Source organism: Protopterus annectens, chromosome 3.part1 (genome assembly GCF_019279795.1).
Source record: "Protopterus annectens isolate FY-2018-M chromosome 3.part1, PAN1.0, whole genome shotgun sequence".
NCBI lineage: Eukaryota > Metazoa > Chordata > Ceratodontiformes > Protopteridae > Protopterus > Protopterus annectens.
Window position 1 is genome coordinate 1,257,310,513 of NC_056732.1, and position 16,264 is coordinate 1,257,326,776.

Consider the following 16,264-nt stretch of genomic DNA (forward strand, 5'->3'; position numbering starts at 1 on the left):
CACAGGTGATATGTTCATGACCTGTACAGCCATGTGTGGCCACAGCTCCTACATATACCCCATGTCAACAATTGAAAGCCATGCATGCTGTGTGCTGTCTGGATATTAGCCTTAGTACCACAATAGTCAGTACATGCTGGGGTGAGATATTTACAAGCCACAGACCTCGCACATGCTTGAATGAATGTACTGCCTAGCTCTAACAAAGCACATTGCTGGCACTCTTCTAGTAAACATGAGGTGTGTGTGGCAAATATTATGTGCTCACTGTTGACCATTACAGTGCCCTGGCTTCACCATGGCACTGTCAAGTAACAGTTTGTAGGAGCATGACATGGAATAATGCTGTGTGTGTCTTGCTGATATCTGCTGTTGTCATATATGTACACTTGGCTACTCGGTGAAGGTGGTGGTGTCCTACCAGTGCATGAATATAACATCCATTATGGTGTAATGCTCGGCTATGTTTCACACATGGCGTGGGGAAGATGTGGAATGTATCCTCTTGACCTGCTAGTGCACTTACTGATGTAGACCACATATGTGTACATGTATTGATGTTTGTATAGATTCCATGTGTGTGCAGTGCCTGATGTCTGAAGGTGACTGTTGTCTTAGTACATCATGCTGTTGCAATACAGTCTCAACATTGCCAACTGTATATGGTGATATGCTCTAAGTACAGTAAGCCATACATGAGGTATGGACAGATTTTGGACATGACTACTAAGTGCCTGCTGTATCCTGGTGTGGACTGCACAGCACCAGCTGCATTGCTGCTGCTACCACCACTATGGGAGTGGGCATGTGCAGTAGCATGTTCATGTAGACCTTCAACAGGTGATGTAGCTGACCTACGTCCATGTGCCCGATGCCTCACTCCCAACAGATGTTCCAGCACAGACATTCCACACTCGAGGATTGACATGCCACTGTCAAGGACTCCCACCATGTCACCCACTCGTCTATTCAAAACATCTGCAAGATGATGGTGAACATTTGCAAGTGCCTGGATGTTGTCAGTTAATGAATTAACAGCAGCCCTCTGAAGCCTCAGACCTTTACTGTTGTGCCATTCAGCATGTGCCTGTACCTCCATTACAGCCCGAAACATGCGTCTGGTGACTCCAGCTGATGTGCTTTGTCTCGCAGGGGCATGTTGGCCAGTGGTCCTCCTGCGAGCAGCGCTGGACACATGCCTGTGTGGGACATCACCAGTCAGTTGACTGGGATCATGGTGGCAGGCACACCTTCCATAGTCTCCACACTTCCCTGTTCCATGCTACCACCCACCAACTGTCCTTCCTCTATGGCCAATGGTGATGGGGTATGTGTAGGCAGGGGAACTGTGTGTGAGGATGAGGCAGAGACAGGTGGAATGGCAACCAATGGCACAGATTCAGCCCCTGACAACCCTGCTTGTGCCTCAGTCATACTATCATCATCCCTGCTAGAGTATGTGGGGACACTAACATCAGGTGGACTGCAGGAGGGCAATGCACCTACATCAACACCTGTGAGGGGAAGACAAGAACTGTACATTACAAGTTATACCAGAGACTCACACAGACAGACAGAGACATACAGACACACACACACACACACACACACACACACACACACACACACACACACACACACACACACAGAGACACACACACAGACAGACAGACACACACACAGACACACACAGACACACACAGACGCACAGACACACATGCTACATGCAGGTGATATGTCAGATGGCATTCAGCTTAGACAATTATAGTTTCAGCTTAGACAATTATAGTGGTAGTTATCATACATTCCTAAGTTACACACAGCAGCGTGGGTTATAGCAGACGGCATGCACCTTACACAATTATAGTGGTGATTAGCATACATACCTGTATTGCACCATTTGTGTTAATAGCCTATGTCCCGTACCTGCAACACAATGCATGCACTTTGTAACATTGCACCGCACTGCCATGGTGTGTGCAACATACACCACATGTTAACAGATCATCACTGACCTTTGTACATCTAACACTGATGCTTTGTGTAGGCCACCACCCCTATGTGTGAGGACATGAGCAGTAGGGTATGTCGACTGCATACTATGCTTGCCTGAGCCCTAGCTTGCATATCTCCCCCAAAGCAGTGCATGTCTATTCAACATTATTCTGCCTATCCCTGAGCTGAGTCTAGACATTGCACATGTGGCTGTACACACATGTTTGACATGGCTGTCCCTACTTTGCAATGGCGCACAGACCAGCACAGGCTTACAGTACACCTGTGTGGCGTATGACCTTGCCAATCACATGTAGTATGAAATGTCTTCTGCTAACTTGTTGAATGACATGCATACATGTGTAACAAAATGGTGTCCTTTCCAGTCTACAGTGCAGTAATGGTGTCCCAATGCAGGGACGTATTATACTAACATGGGCCTTCAGCTGATGCAATGTTGTCTGTCCCCCTACAAATATGCAGTGACATACTGTACATTGAGCTGATGTGCATAGCCATTGCAGGGCATCATGTGACTTCACAATTGCTATACAGTGTGAGCTACTGACACAGTTCGTAGCCATGACTATGTTCACATACAATACATATTTAATGTGGAATGTGACCCACGTCACTGAGGTGTATGCACACTAAACCCTAATGTGGAATGTGTGACATAGGTCACAGAAGGGTATACAGATGACACCCCTACACATCTGCAACCATATTACTGATGCCTGGTAACTATGCCCACACATGGCTAACTTAGCAGTACTCTGTGTCCCACATGCCATCTGTGTACCTCACACACATGAGGAGCAGGCATGACAGTGATGTCTGACATCAGCAAGGTGAATGTACTGTATCTGTGGCCTGATGTGGTTGTATGTGTATGTTGTGCAACACATGTATTTATTTGGATACTGTATAGGTGAATGCTTTCATGTTGTGACACGCTCAAGATGTTCAAGACATGTTATGTGGTGGTTTCATATTATGCCTACACATATTGTGCACAGGCCTGTATAATGTTTAGTGTTTCACATCTGCAATATCACCATTACACAAAGGCCATAGCTGTATTGTGTTGAGCCAGTGTACAACAGGGTGTGCACACATGTACATCACTTCTACTGTGTGTGTTGCTTCATGTCTCTGGCCATCCTCCATGGCCATGTGTACACATGTTCTGTCCAATGGTTGTGATGGCCATCTTATTTGACATGTCAGTGTTATCCCATATGACATACACCCATAGATGTCATATGCTCCACTGAGGACAGAGTTATGCAGACAAAGGGTGGTATGTATGGGATGTGAGACATGTTTTGCAGGATAGTTGAGCAGTGTTGCAGTCAGCCCACTACATGTCATGGACATGTCAGATAGCACATGACATTGTGTGAAATTCATAGCAAGGGTATAATCCACAAGGGTGTATCCTGTGGGCCTGTCATACTCCAGCTCCAACACATTTAGAGTGTGTGCACACATATGCTCTCTGTACAGTACTGTTCGTATTCCCAACATGTTTAATGCTGATATGTAGTACCTGTCCCTACAGTGAAACACACCTCCACCATTGTATTCACTTGTTGTCTACACATCTGGCAATGACAGTTTGGAAGGTTTAGTGTAGGTGTTTCATATAGTCTTCAATTGTTTCACATGGGTAACCACTGTGATGCATTATAGGTCTGACAAGTGTCTATTAAAAGGACCACCATACATTATGTGTATGTGTGTTATGGCAGATAGCATGCAATTAATATGTTCTGTGCATTATCAAGCCTGGTAAATAATAACATTCTCACCTGACACAGGCTGCTGTCACTGCAAAACACCAGAGGTACCTAAACAGGAGTGTCACAGCAGTAAGATCATTATCCACACCTGTGTGATAGCTACAGGGTTCAATGTCCATGTTAGCACATAAGCCAGAACAATACACTATACTATGGAGTATGCACATCAGCATATACATAGAGTAGTAGACTATAGTATGTGGCATGTGTGCATACATGCCTTGCATACCATGTTACATTACATATTGTACAGTAACACATGTAATTATGTGAAATATAGTTGTGTTATATGTGCAGTAGTGACTTACCAGGCAACTCCAAGCTCGGTGGTTGAGAGAGACCCACCTCCACAATGGTCTGCAGGTGTCCCCAGGTTGGCCAGTAGCTCCTCGGTACATGTGAGTGGGGGCTGGGTGAGTGCCCCCCCACATGTTGCACCTTGTTCCTTGGTGATTGCATTAATTTGCTGTTTTGCCCATCTTATGAGGTCAGTGCAGTGTTTGGCACACCTGCTGATAGGTGGGATTGTGACTGCCAACATCATTTACCCTCCTGCAAAGTTCCTCCCACAGGGCATCTCGCTGATGTGCATCCTGTGGCACATGGCTGAAGAGTGTTGTATGGTTGTCGAGGAGGTATGGGACGAGGACCTCATTCTCCAAGTGGCTGTATGCCAGCAGCCTGCAATGTGGCATACCTGGAAGACATAATGATGGAGACAGGTCACAGTTACTTACACAGAAGTACAGAAGTACAGCTGAACACACATGTGTATCACATTTATTAAGATTACAAATGCATCTTTGCAAATCTGCATTATACTAACACCACTGCCATGTATAAGTCACACACATTTGACACTTACTGGTGATGTGATGTTATCACCATATATGTGTGTGCCATGTGATGACATTGCTCATACACCATGCGGATGTTATCTTGATGTGGGCATGTCTGTTTGCCTGCACTGGTGTCTTTGCCTATCAGCACATGCCTGGATATGTTCACATTAATGCAATCAACCTTAATGCTGTGTATATGCCACATATATAGTCATGCATAGCCATTAGGGACATGACCTATGACTCTGCAGACTTGCAAGCATGTATGTGTTTTGCCATATCCATCTACATGGCACTGCACAGCTGTGTAGCATCCTGCCACTTATTACCTGTGTTGCACATGTGTAACACATGGGACAATAGCTAGCCTGATGGTATTTGCAGGGTTGGATATCAACTATAGCATGTATGGTCATAGTGATCTAGTAGGCTATATGCCCTGGGCCATTTATGAGCCTAGGCAGACAAGTTACCTAGCTGTAGGCAACAGACAGGTAAGTTTCAGTGGCCAGTTCAAGCAGTGCCACAGAACTGATCCACAGGGTTACTGATATATTTGGCATGCGGTCATCACACCATGTCACAGAGAGGGGTGATGTGCAGCTTCGCTGGACAGGGTTGCATAGTATGGCAAGAGTATGTTAAGTGTATGGGACAGAGATCTGTCAGGCATGTTGTGATCCTTGTACTAGAAAGGTAGATATCCATGAAGTATGTGTTTATTTGGGATCAGGATGTGTTAAGTGTAGCAAGTCCAACATCTCTGGGTTGGACATGGCTTTATTCAGGGTAGGCTGCATGTTACATAGTGCAGCTAGGGATCAGGAAGGGCAGTGTAGGCCAACCCTTAAAGGAAATATGTGATCTATTATGGGTCACATGGGTGTTGAGGGTGCTATGGCTGAGCAATTATCTCTATATTCCTGGATGGCATCCTGTCATGATTAGGAGTGCCACATATGACTACCTGTCTGGTGTGGTGAAGTAACTATCAAAGAAAAGAGTACTGTCCAGCTACATCCTATACACACAGTTGCCATTATGTTGACCGCTGCCTAGGTGGTAGTTCATGGGTACAGGGTTTGTAACATAAGGGATGACAATGCTATACTTAGCTGTCAGATTGTGGCTATACATCACACACCACACATCTGACACACTAAGGCCCTTCTGTATGTTGAACACATTGAGTCAACTATTGCTCCTAGTTCATAGTCATTTTCAAACATCAATAGGCTGATGCCTTCTATGTTAGTCTGCGTGGTATAGATAACAAAGAGGGGGAGTACCAGGAATGAACCCTGTATTACTGTGGCTGGCACTGGTTTGATGTGCGTGTATTAGTCAGAAACCTTCTGTAATGTTGGTTCTGCCAGCAGCCCAGTTGCCAACCACTCCTGTGACATAGGAATATACACCTAGTTTACTGTGTGTAGCTGGAACACAGTATTGGTGATGGTGTCCTATGACTTGGCAAGGTCATGATATGCAGTGTGAATCAACCCTACTGTCATTTACATCTGTACTGAGTACATTAAATACGTTGATCACGGTTCATGGCCTTACAGACCAAACTCAGCAGGGTAGTTGTGCACTATTTCCCATTATCAAAGGTGTCTCCCCCTTTGTGGGGTGTGATAACTGTTGCTGTGCACCATTCAGTGTATACACAGCCTGACATGGAGCTATGATTGAACATGATGTGTATGTGGATAGCTGATTGTTCTTACATTTGTGTAGGATACACCCTGGGATGTTGACAGGTCCCATGAAAGCTATATGTATGGCTTTAGAGAATGCAGCTTGTGCCTACATAGTTATTATTACAGGAACCCTGTAGTGTGCATGGATATATTACTGTGTACCTGTTGGGGTTGGAGGGTTGGAGTGGGATCAGGTTCTCCAAGAACTTATCTGGATGAACAGGTGCTATTTCTGTAGGTGCAGTACTTTCAATGCCATAGTGCTGTGCAGCACGGCAGGTCTTGTCATTGTCATTATGATTAATGACACAGCTATAGAATGCTCTGTGCTTGGCCTCATAATATGTGGCTGATTAGTTTCACAGTAGCTTTGTGTGGTTTTATATAGTGTATCTGCATCTTAATGAGGCTGACATGGAATCACCTACACTCATGTGTGTTCACTCTTGCAACAGTTACTACCTTCTGTGGTACAGTTTAAAGCATGGTACCACCAGTTTGCCTTCTTGTTTGTGTTTGGTTGAATCCTGGTTCTGTTTCAGTGGCACCAACACTGCACATATGTGACTGCTTAAGGTTCATTTGTGTATGATTCAGCATTTGCACATGCATTGTCCATCTGCATGGGTGCCATGACAGTCACCACTCTGCTCTTAGGAAACATAACATTGGTATTGGAGACTGACTATGTGTAGCATACTGCTAGCCCTGTTTGTGTGATTATTGTGATCCAGGTCATTGGGGTCGATGGAATCCAACATGCATTGAGCGCAGGTGTTGGTACATGAGGAGTCGTCCCAGTTCATAATGAAATAGTTGAGAGTAGCCATTATTATGGTTCTGTCTCAGACATAATCTTCCCCATTACAGCACGTTATGACAGTTGGAAAATCCACGGCCTGGTGGGTGATCTGTCGCAAGGTGCAATTTGAATTCCACTTTGGCACAAAGGTAGTTGCTCAGCATAATGCATCTGAAGTTATGCAAGTGCAACTAGCGTGGGGGTGTATATATCCATCAGGAATATGGACACACCTGCGGCCCATGTGTTCCAATAAAAGATAATGAGCAAGAGGTGAGGTATGTGTTATAACATGGTCATGCAGGTGTGGTCTTCGGAGCATTAAAACATGTCTCAACCACTGCACAGATATGTTCTCCATGTTAGGGATTGACATATGTGTGTCCATATAGTGTTTCTGATGTATCATTGTGTAGCAAGACCCGCAGTTTATTGCTTGGCTGTCCCTGTAACAGCAGTGGACCTTCACTTGAACTGTGCATGATGAAGGCACTATAAGGGAAGCATGAGCCCTAGGCAGTATCCAGATTCCCAGGGGTGACAGGTGCAGGCCCTGTCTGGCAAAGCATCATGGTCTGTCAACCATGTTATCCCAGGCAGACAGATACTGGATACCCTTTGACTTGCACCACTACACTAGAAAATTGTGGAATACAACCCTTTTGTCCCTGTACTGCAGTATCATTCTGGCCAATGGCAGAATGTTACCCAGGCCTTTGGACATACCTGCATGGGCTACAAGACCTGACAGTTCCTACATGTGTTTCCATGCAGTCCAGGCTACTGCATCACAGGTCCTGCACAACAACATGGAATATGCCAGAGCCATGTGTATAGTTCAAAAGGTGGTCTGAGTGTATGGGTATGTGGCTAATCATGGCAGACAGGCAGCTGACCATATTATGCCCTCGTATAGGTTGGTGTGTAACATAGTGCTAGAGTTTGCATTCACAAATGAGTACTGTTGGGCATGTTTCCAGCCATGTGTTCTGAGGTGTGGTACAATTATGCAAACTATGTCATACAGTTTGTGTATTTCGGTGTCTGTCTCTTCCAGGTTGAGGGGTCGCTTGTTTGGCCAGATACTTAGAAGTGTCTGTGAATGTGTATGATTTCTGGTAGTGTGTGTGGGTGTTCTTACTGTGTTCTGGTAAGGGTATGTGTTGGTTGTGTTGATGAGATGCATGTGTTAACCTACACCTCATGACTGTCCAGTCCAGTCATGGATATAGACTGGGCTGCCTTCCAGCTTACCCCTGTAACTGCATCCCAAAGAATGTGTGTGGCATGGTGTTAGGTGGGTTTGGCAGTGTACATGGCATAGAGATTACATTCCCCCAGAATGGTCACATACACAAAGCTGACATTAGTAAACACCAGTAGCTAACTAGTGGGCATGCCTGTATGAGCATTCAGTACTACAAGTACCAAGTACTGTATTTAGTTTACGTATTGCTTATGAAGATGTTTTAGACAGTGTTGCTCACATGTAAATATTTGTGTTATGGACATGACAACACTGGCTATTACGGAAACATTGTAGCTACCTTTAGCAGCAATCCTCCTCTGAGGAGCACATCACATTCTGTTAGTTGATTACAGATGATGCAAGTGTCTACACATCTGTTTCCTTCTCTGGGTATATACTCACATATCCACCAGGACCATGAGCTCTGTTGGGCACAGACACCCGCTCTCCAAACAGAGTCATGTATCAATAGACTCTGATGCCACTATTAACATGATCAGGATATAATCAGATAGTGTATGCCATCACCAATGAAGTGGCTATTACACATGGGCAGCTGTCTCTCACAACTTACACTCCTACTGCAGATGTTACACTGCAGTTAAAGATGATATGCAACCTGTTTCATTACCAGTGCTGTGCACTACCTTACATACAGTATGTGCAAGTAGCTGTTAGGTTGGTAATGAGAGGTTGGGCTACTCAAACCTGGTAGTTCAACCAGTGTGTCTCTACTCTCAATATCCACTCTATGTAGGTGTGCATATAGCCATTTGGCCTAGCCCTGTAACAAGGGTCACTACACATTTGCATAACACGTGCACATGCACAGCTGTTATTGCTTGCAAACGATACTAGAGAGGTCCAGCCCTATAACAAGGGTCACTACACATTTGCATAACATGCACACATGCACAGCTGTTATTGCTTGCAAATGATACTAGAGAGGTCCAGCCCTGTAACAAGGGTCACTACACATTTGCATAACATGTACACATGCACAGCTGTTATTGCTTGCAAACGTAACTAGAGAGGTCGAGCCCAGTAACAAGGGTCACTACACATTTGCATAACATGTACACATGCACAGCTGTTATTGCTTGCAAATGTAACTAGAGAGGTCCAGCCCTGTAACAAGGGTCACTAAACATTTGCATAACATGTACACACGCACAGCTGTTATTGCTTGCAAACGATACTAGAGAGGTCCAGCCCTGTAACAAGGGTCACTACACATTTGCATAACATGTACACATGCACAGCTGTTATTGCTTGCAAATGATACTGGAGAGGTTGAGCCCAGTAACAAAGGTCACTACACATTTGCTTAACATGTACACATGCACAGCTGTTATTGCTTGCAAACGTAACTAGAGAGGTCCAGCCCTGTAACAAGGGTCAATAAACATTTGCATGACATGTGCACATGCACAGCTGTTATTGCTTGCAAACGATACTAGAGAGGTCCAGCCTTGTAGCAAAGGTCACTACACATTTGCATAACATGTACACATGCACAGCTGTTATTGCTTGTAAATGATACTAGAGAGGACCAGCCCTGTAACAACAGTCACTACACATTTGCATAACACGTACACATGCACAGCTGTTATTGTTTGCAAATGATACTAGAGAGGTCCAGCTCTGTAACAAGGGTCACTACACATTTGCATAGAATGCACACATGTACAGCTGTTATTGTTTAAAAACGATACTAGAGAGGTGGATATTACATGTGTTATGTGCATGGATATTTACCTGGCTCTTTCAGTTATCTTTGCTATCATGCTGCTAAACTGTCAGATGAATACAAATGATATGTATCCTGTTATTGAGTATTGTAATTGCCAATAGACATAACTACTGTTTGCATAACATAACAGAACTGCTATGTAGAATAGAATACAGATCTGCCTAATATACTGTACATCACACAGTTATTGGCACAATATCCCACAATGCACACCATATTTGCACGGTAAGCCCACCTTTAACATGTTCATCTTACTTATACACCCAATACATATGTCGACTGTCACAATATATCAACATATACTATCCCCTGTTATAGCACATACTTGTTGGACCAATCCTGACACTGACACTGACAGTGGCTGGAAGCAAATTGGTGGGTTCCAAGCCAATATCATCCCTTGTGGTGTATGCAGAGTTTGCCTTCTGACCTACAGCAGTACATACATAGAATACTACAAGCATTACTACTGCTCAACAATACATCACTACAAGATAGCTATTTCCACTATATGCATTGATTACACTGTAATTCTTACAGAACAGGTACTACATACACAGACATACTACATGTTATACATACCTTCTTAGGAACTGGAGGTGTTATTATTGACTAGTATAATACTCGTTTTCTGTTCGTCTTTCAGTGTTTTGTACTGTCCTACAGGTAGATATAGATGGTTTGAATGTGTGACAAGGCAAACTTTTATAGTCACAGATTAGTAACATGTGCTGTCCCGATGACCAATTGGTGTTCCTAAGTAGCTAATTACATGCACATCAGCTGCGCTGCTACTGCCTTAGCCAATACCATGGCTACAGTGGAGTATAATTCAGTACTCCACTCGGGTGTTGTCCCTTTGCCTTACTTGTGAGGAAGACAGCATGGAAGTGTTGTTTGGAATCTATTGCAACAGCTGTATGGAGGCGAACAGTAATATATTGTGTATAATGCCTAGAGGATTTGGTCTAAATGTGAGTACTGCTGTTATATTTCTGAACATTGCTACTTGTGCAGGGTTTGTCTGTACCTAATACTTCTGCATATGTTTCAGTCTGGCCAGGTTGTTTGACCAGCACAAGGCTGCATAGCTATGCATATAATGTCAGGGGGTTTACAGTGTGCTTACCAGACATATTTAGTTTGGTGTTACTGTGTATCCTTCTGTGCTGATATTCAGTACTCGGTAACACTTCCTGGTGTACGAACCTTTCAACCCTCTGAAACGGGATTAGTTCATACAAACCCTGTTACTTAAGCGGCTGTTTAATTGTATAACAGCAACTATTTCACATAGGGCCATGTTAGCGTGTCTGTGTCCAGGTATGTTAAGGTTTCAGCAGATGTTGTACAGTAGTTGAATAATTGGTTATGGTATGACAGTATGTGTTGATGTAATTATTTTGGTTGTGGGGTAGATGTTGGTGGGTGTACATAGCACATGCAGGTGTGTAGGAACCCCTTTTATACAACGTCTATATGTGTGTGGGTGTTCTTTCCCTATGTGAACACCTATCCCTTAGTGGACTAATACTATGGTAATTGCAGGCTGATTCATTAAGACACTGTTAAATGCTTCCTGTATAGCATGCAGGTACTGTTAGTCCTTGAATCCTTTTGGCAATACATCGGAATGTAATAAAGTTTTGCAAAATGAAAGCTGTCTGTGTATTTCTGTCATGGATATTTGCAGTCATTGCAGTTGTGTTTGTGACTGTGTCCATAGAACATATTTGTAATAGTGTATTGGCATATACCCTTCATATGTTATATTCATATTGTTTGGGGGGGGGGTGTGTGATTGCTATGGTCCATGTTATACTCAGATATGAACACTTCAGATGCTGTCTACAGACATGTATGTATGTATATATATATATATATATATATATATATATATATATATATATATATATATATATATATACATATATATATATATATATATATATATATATGTGTGTGTGTATATAGATATATATATTATTGCATACGTTTATCTGTACCTCCATAGATGTGTAGATTTTTTTAACCTATCTATATATCTACATATATATGTAGACCTGTATATATTGACATGTCTCTATGTATCGCTCTCTCTGTATATATATATATATATATATATATATATATATATATATATATATATATATATGGTTTACTATCGAATTGTCGATCCCGTTTTGTGCGACTCGCATTGCCCAAACGCGGAACTGCGAACGTCACATCACCGACTCCCAGATGTGCGAACGGCAAAACCTCGCCCCCATCCGACCCATGGTAGCATGGGGGTGGAGGTGTTGCGCGGCCAGTAATGTCGATCATCGGAGTTTTCGCGGTTTCGGTTTGCTAGTGAAATGTTTTCGGTGTTTCGGTTTGCGCAAACGCGTCAATGGGGTCGCCGTTCGCACGGAGTGCATTCGCACATTTGATAGTAAACCTATATATATATATATATATATATATATATATATATGTATATATATGAGCATACACCTTTAATTGGTTACATGGCGGGTTGTCCTATTTCAACACATTCCTCCCTTTTGTGTTTTACCGTATCTGCATACACAACTGGGATAGGTACATCCCAGGTAGCTTAGTGTTAGGTTACTCTGATGATGGAGTACATGGTTGTGGGTTCTACTCCTGGAAGGTGTTATTATTTTACCTCTCAGAGTAGGCACTGGTAGGGAAAGTGTGAATAACACACATTTACGCGGTTGTAAGCAGGTTTGCCCGTGGTCTGCATGATGTTAAGCAAAGGTTAAACCTGTGAAGCGCTTCTCTGTTTAACACCTGCAATGCTTTACAAATGATTTTTACTCCAGAATAAGGCTCATTTAAGCAGTTGTAAGCATGTTTAAAAGTGTTTGTGTGACATTATAGCAGCGGTTAAACACAGTTAAACTTTGTAATGCATAACTGGTGCACTCAAACACGGCCACATCCGCTAACTACTCAGGATATAAACATGTCAGTGAAGTAACATCTCACTATGTGCTGATGTAACATTATATTCTCTGCTGACTGTACTCTCCAGCACACATGGGTTTATATGGGTGTTTCAAATGTTTATTATACAGACGATTACTTCCTATATATGCAAGCTGTGGTTAAGGTATACTTTTGAACATGATAAACATCCCTGCCTTTATCGGGATTGGAACCTTGAATGCACAGATACTATGTAGATGCTGTAACCATTACACTGTTGACATTAATGTTACTTCTGCCTATTTCCTATTTAGATGATTTCTATGTGTAAGCTAGGCTAAGCAAAGGGCGGAGGCCCACAAACTCATTGAGTTTCACATTCTCTTGAAATAACAACATATAACAAATGTACTGTGAGACAGTACATTACATTCCTAACTACATTAGGCATAGCCCCTCACTGACACACTTCAAGGGAACCCTTGTTGTGTGAATGGGTAACAGAATATACACCCCTGGGATCATGTGTCCCAGAACCATACAGCCAGGGGGTTGGGGAGACTGTCCAGTTTGATAGCTGCGAGACCTGTTGGGGGAATTGAATGGTGGTGAATTGTCACATTAACATACCCTCTTTAGATCACTAAGTGCCCCTATCACCCCCCACAACCCCAGTCTTCAACAGCTTCCAGCAACTCTACCTGGAATTGCTTCATTGCTATGCTTGACAGAGGCTCAGTTACTTCATCAATGGTGCGGGGAAAGCCAACACACTGTAGCTATGCTTCTAATTGCCCATTGGGCAGATAGATAGTAGGCTATCTGTGAACCTCTGAAGTGCAGGCTATCACAGCCATAATATGTGAATAAACAGACCTTCAGATCACAGTATACAGTGAGAAATCACCATGTAGTCAGGAAACAGTTAAGTATAGCAAGAACATACAGAACACTGATACTTAGTCACTCCAAAAGTCTATCTTGGAAGCTAGAAGACTTGTATAAGTTTAAGGCTTTCTATTGCTTACCAGTAGGTTACCTACAGGAGAGATGAAAAACAAGCACAGATAGGGAACATGCATGCAACAATACCATACTGGCCTATGTGTCAGCCTTAGGCTTTGGAATACTGGCCAAGGCTATTGGCGCCCCCATGGTGCCTTATTTAAGAGAGTCTCATAGGTGAATACCAGCTCTATAAATGGCACAATAGCAGATTCAGTGAGGGTTATGCTACTCTACACCAGGGGTTGTAATCACAACATGCATGCACTCACAGCACTCCTCAGGATGGATAACATCAACATCTGTGCAGTAACTGTCTTAAGGCTCCTGAGAGCACACCAGCAGTACCAGACTACAACCCATATCACACATTTCAGCCACAGAACATGGACTGACACAGACATAGAAGGGCTGTATCCATATTCATCAGGGATACCTACACCTCCACGTTAGTGGGGCAGCATGATACCTCTGAGATCATCCATGTGCAATTAACATCAGCCACAACTGCAATGTAAACTGTGGCCTGCTACAGATCACCCTCCATGACCCAGGACCACCAATCCACCTACCTGGAAACAGTGGAGAACATGACAGTCCTAACGCACACCCTGGCATTGGTCGATGTCAACTACCATACCATTAACTGGGAAACTTACTCCAGTACTCACTTCCAGGCCCAGCGCTTCCTGGAATTTATCACCTCATATGCCCTGTATCAGGTGGTAACCTTCCTTACGTGGGGTGGAAACTACTAAAAGTAGTCATCACCAACATGGTTAACAGGTGCACCACAGTGGAGGTTAACCAGTCACTGGTTAGATCTGACCATGAACTATTCACTGTTTCCACACCCAAGCATCTCCCCCACCCACGGATACCACAGTATATACCTTTCCTACAGCTAAATTTACACTACTAGTGACAGGGGTGGGGGGGTTTCACAGCCCCCACGCTAAGGGGAAACACTGCTCAAGATACAGACATATTTACAAATGCAATCTATAAGCACCTACATGGATGTATGGATCATGCCATCACTGGTAAACCAAGACTCACTCCTCCTAGACAAGGACACCAGTCTGGTGGACCTCTGCAATAAATAGGCTATACTACAGAAGTGGGATAGTGTTGCAGACAAACAGCAAATCCCACGAAGGGCAGACATCCATGACCATTATTAGTATGATACATAGGTCCCGCATGACATCATCCAAGGCTAACATCAGCAGGAGAATATGCAAGGATTTGAAAGATAACCACAAAGCCTTCTTTGGCTATGTCAAGGATCTAAGTGGTGACACACAGATTTGCACTGTGCCGGTGAAATATAGCACAAAATATGCTGACCCTACTGATATCACCAACATCCTTGCAGATACATTCAGTGCATACTTCACCCCCTAAAGATCCCACAACACTACCCAAAAGGTACAGTATCCCACACATCAGACACGCATAGGTGGAAATGGCCCTCTCTAACAGCAGAACACAGCATCAATGGAGGCAGATGTTGTCCCAGACTGCATCTTGCAAACTGTACAAGACAACCTGACCCCCCACATAATTAAGCTTTCCAACCTCAGCCTCTCCACAGGCTACATGCCCATACAATGGCACGTGGCAACGGTTATTCCACTCCATCAAGGTGGAATCACAACTGACCATGGTAACTACCACCCCATAAGCCTGACTAGCCTGGTCTGCAATGGTATGGTTTGCATCCTCATGGCACTCATTAACAAATACATTGGTAACCTCTCAACACGTAACCCAACACAGGTCAGCTTGGTTGAGTGCAGTTCATGAAGTCTTGCAGTTTGTTGATGAAAAACATGGTGGATTGTTTAACGTTTAACCTTGGAATAAAAGTACTCAAATTTCTCGGCTGTCCAGTGCGTTTGTCCTTTTCACGGTGTTTTTATTATTTACTAGTGTTTGCTACACTGTGCCTCGTATTTCAGTTTATGAGTGCAATTCATGCCTACTGAACCTGTTTGATGTCTTACATACAGTCGCCAAAATGTTAGAGGATGGGGGAGGTGGTTCACACATACCACCTGGACCTCGCCAAGGCTTTTGACACCATGCCCCACTCAGGTATTATTGATAAACACACCAGCCTGTACATACACCCATACATCACAGGTTGGGTTGCCACCGGCTTACACAC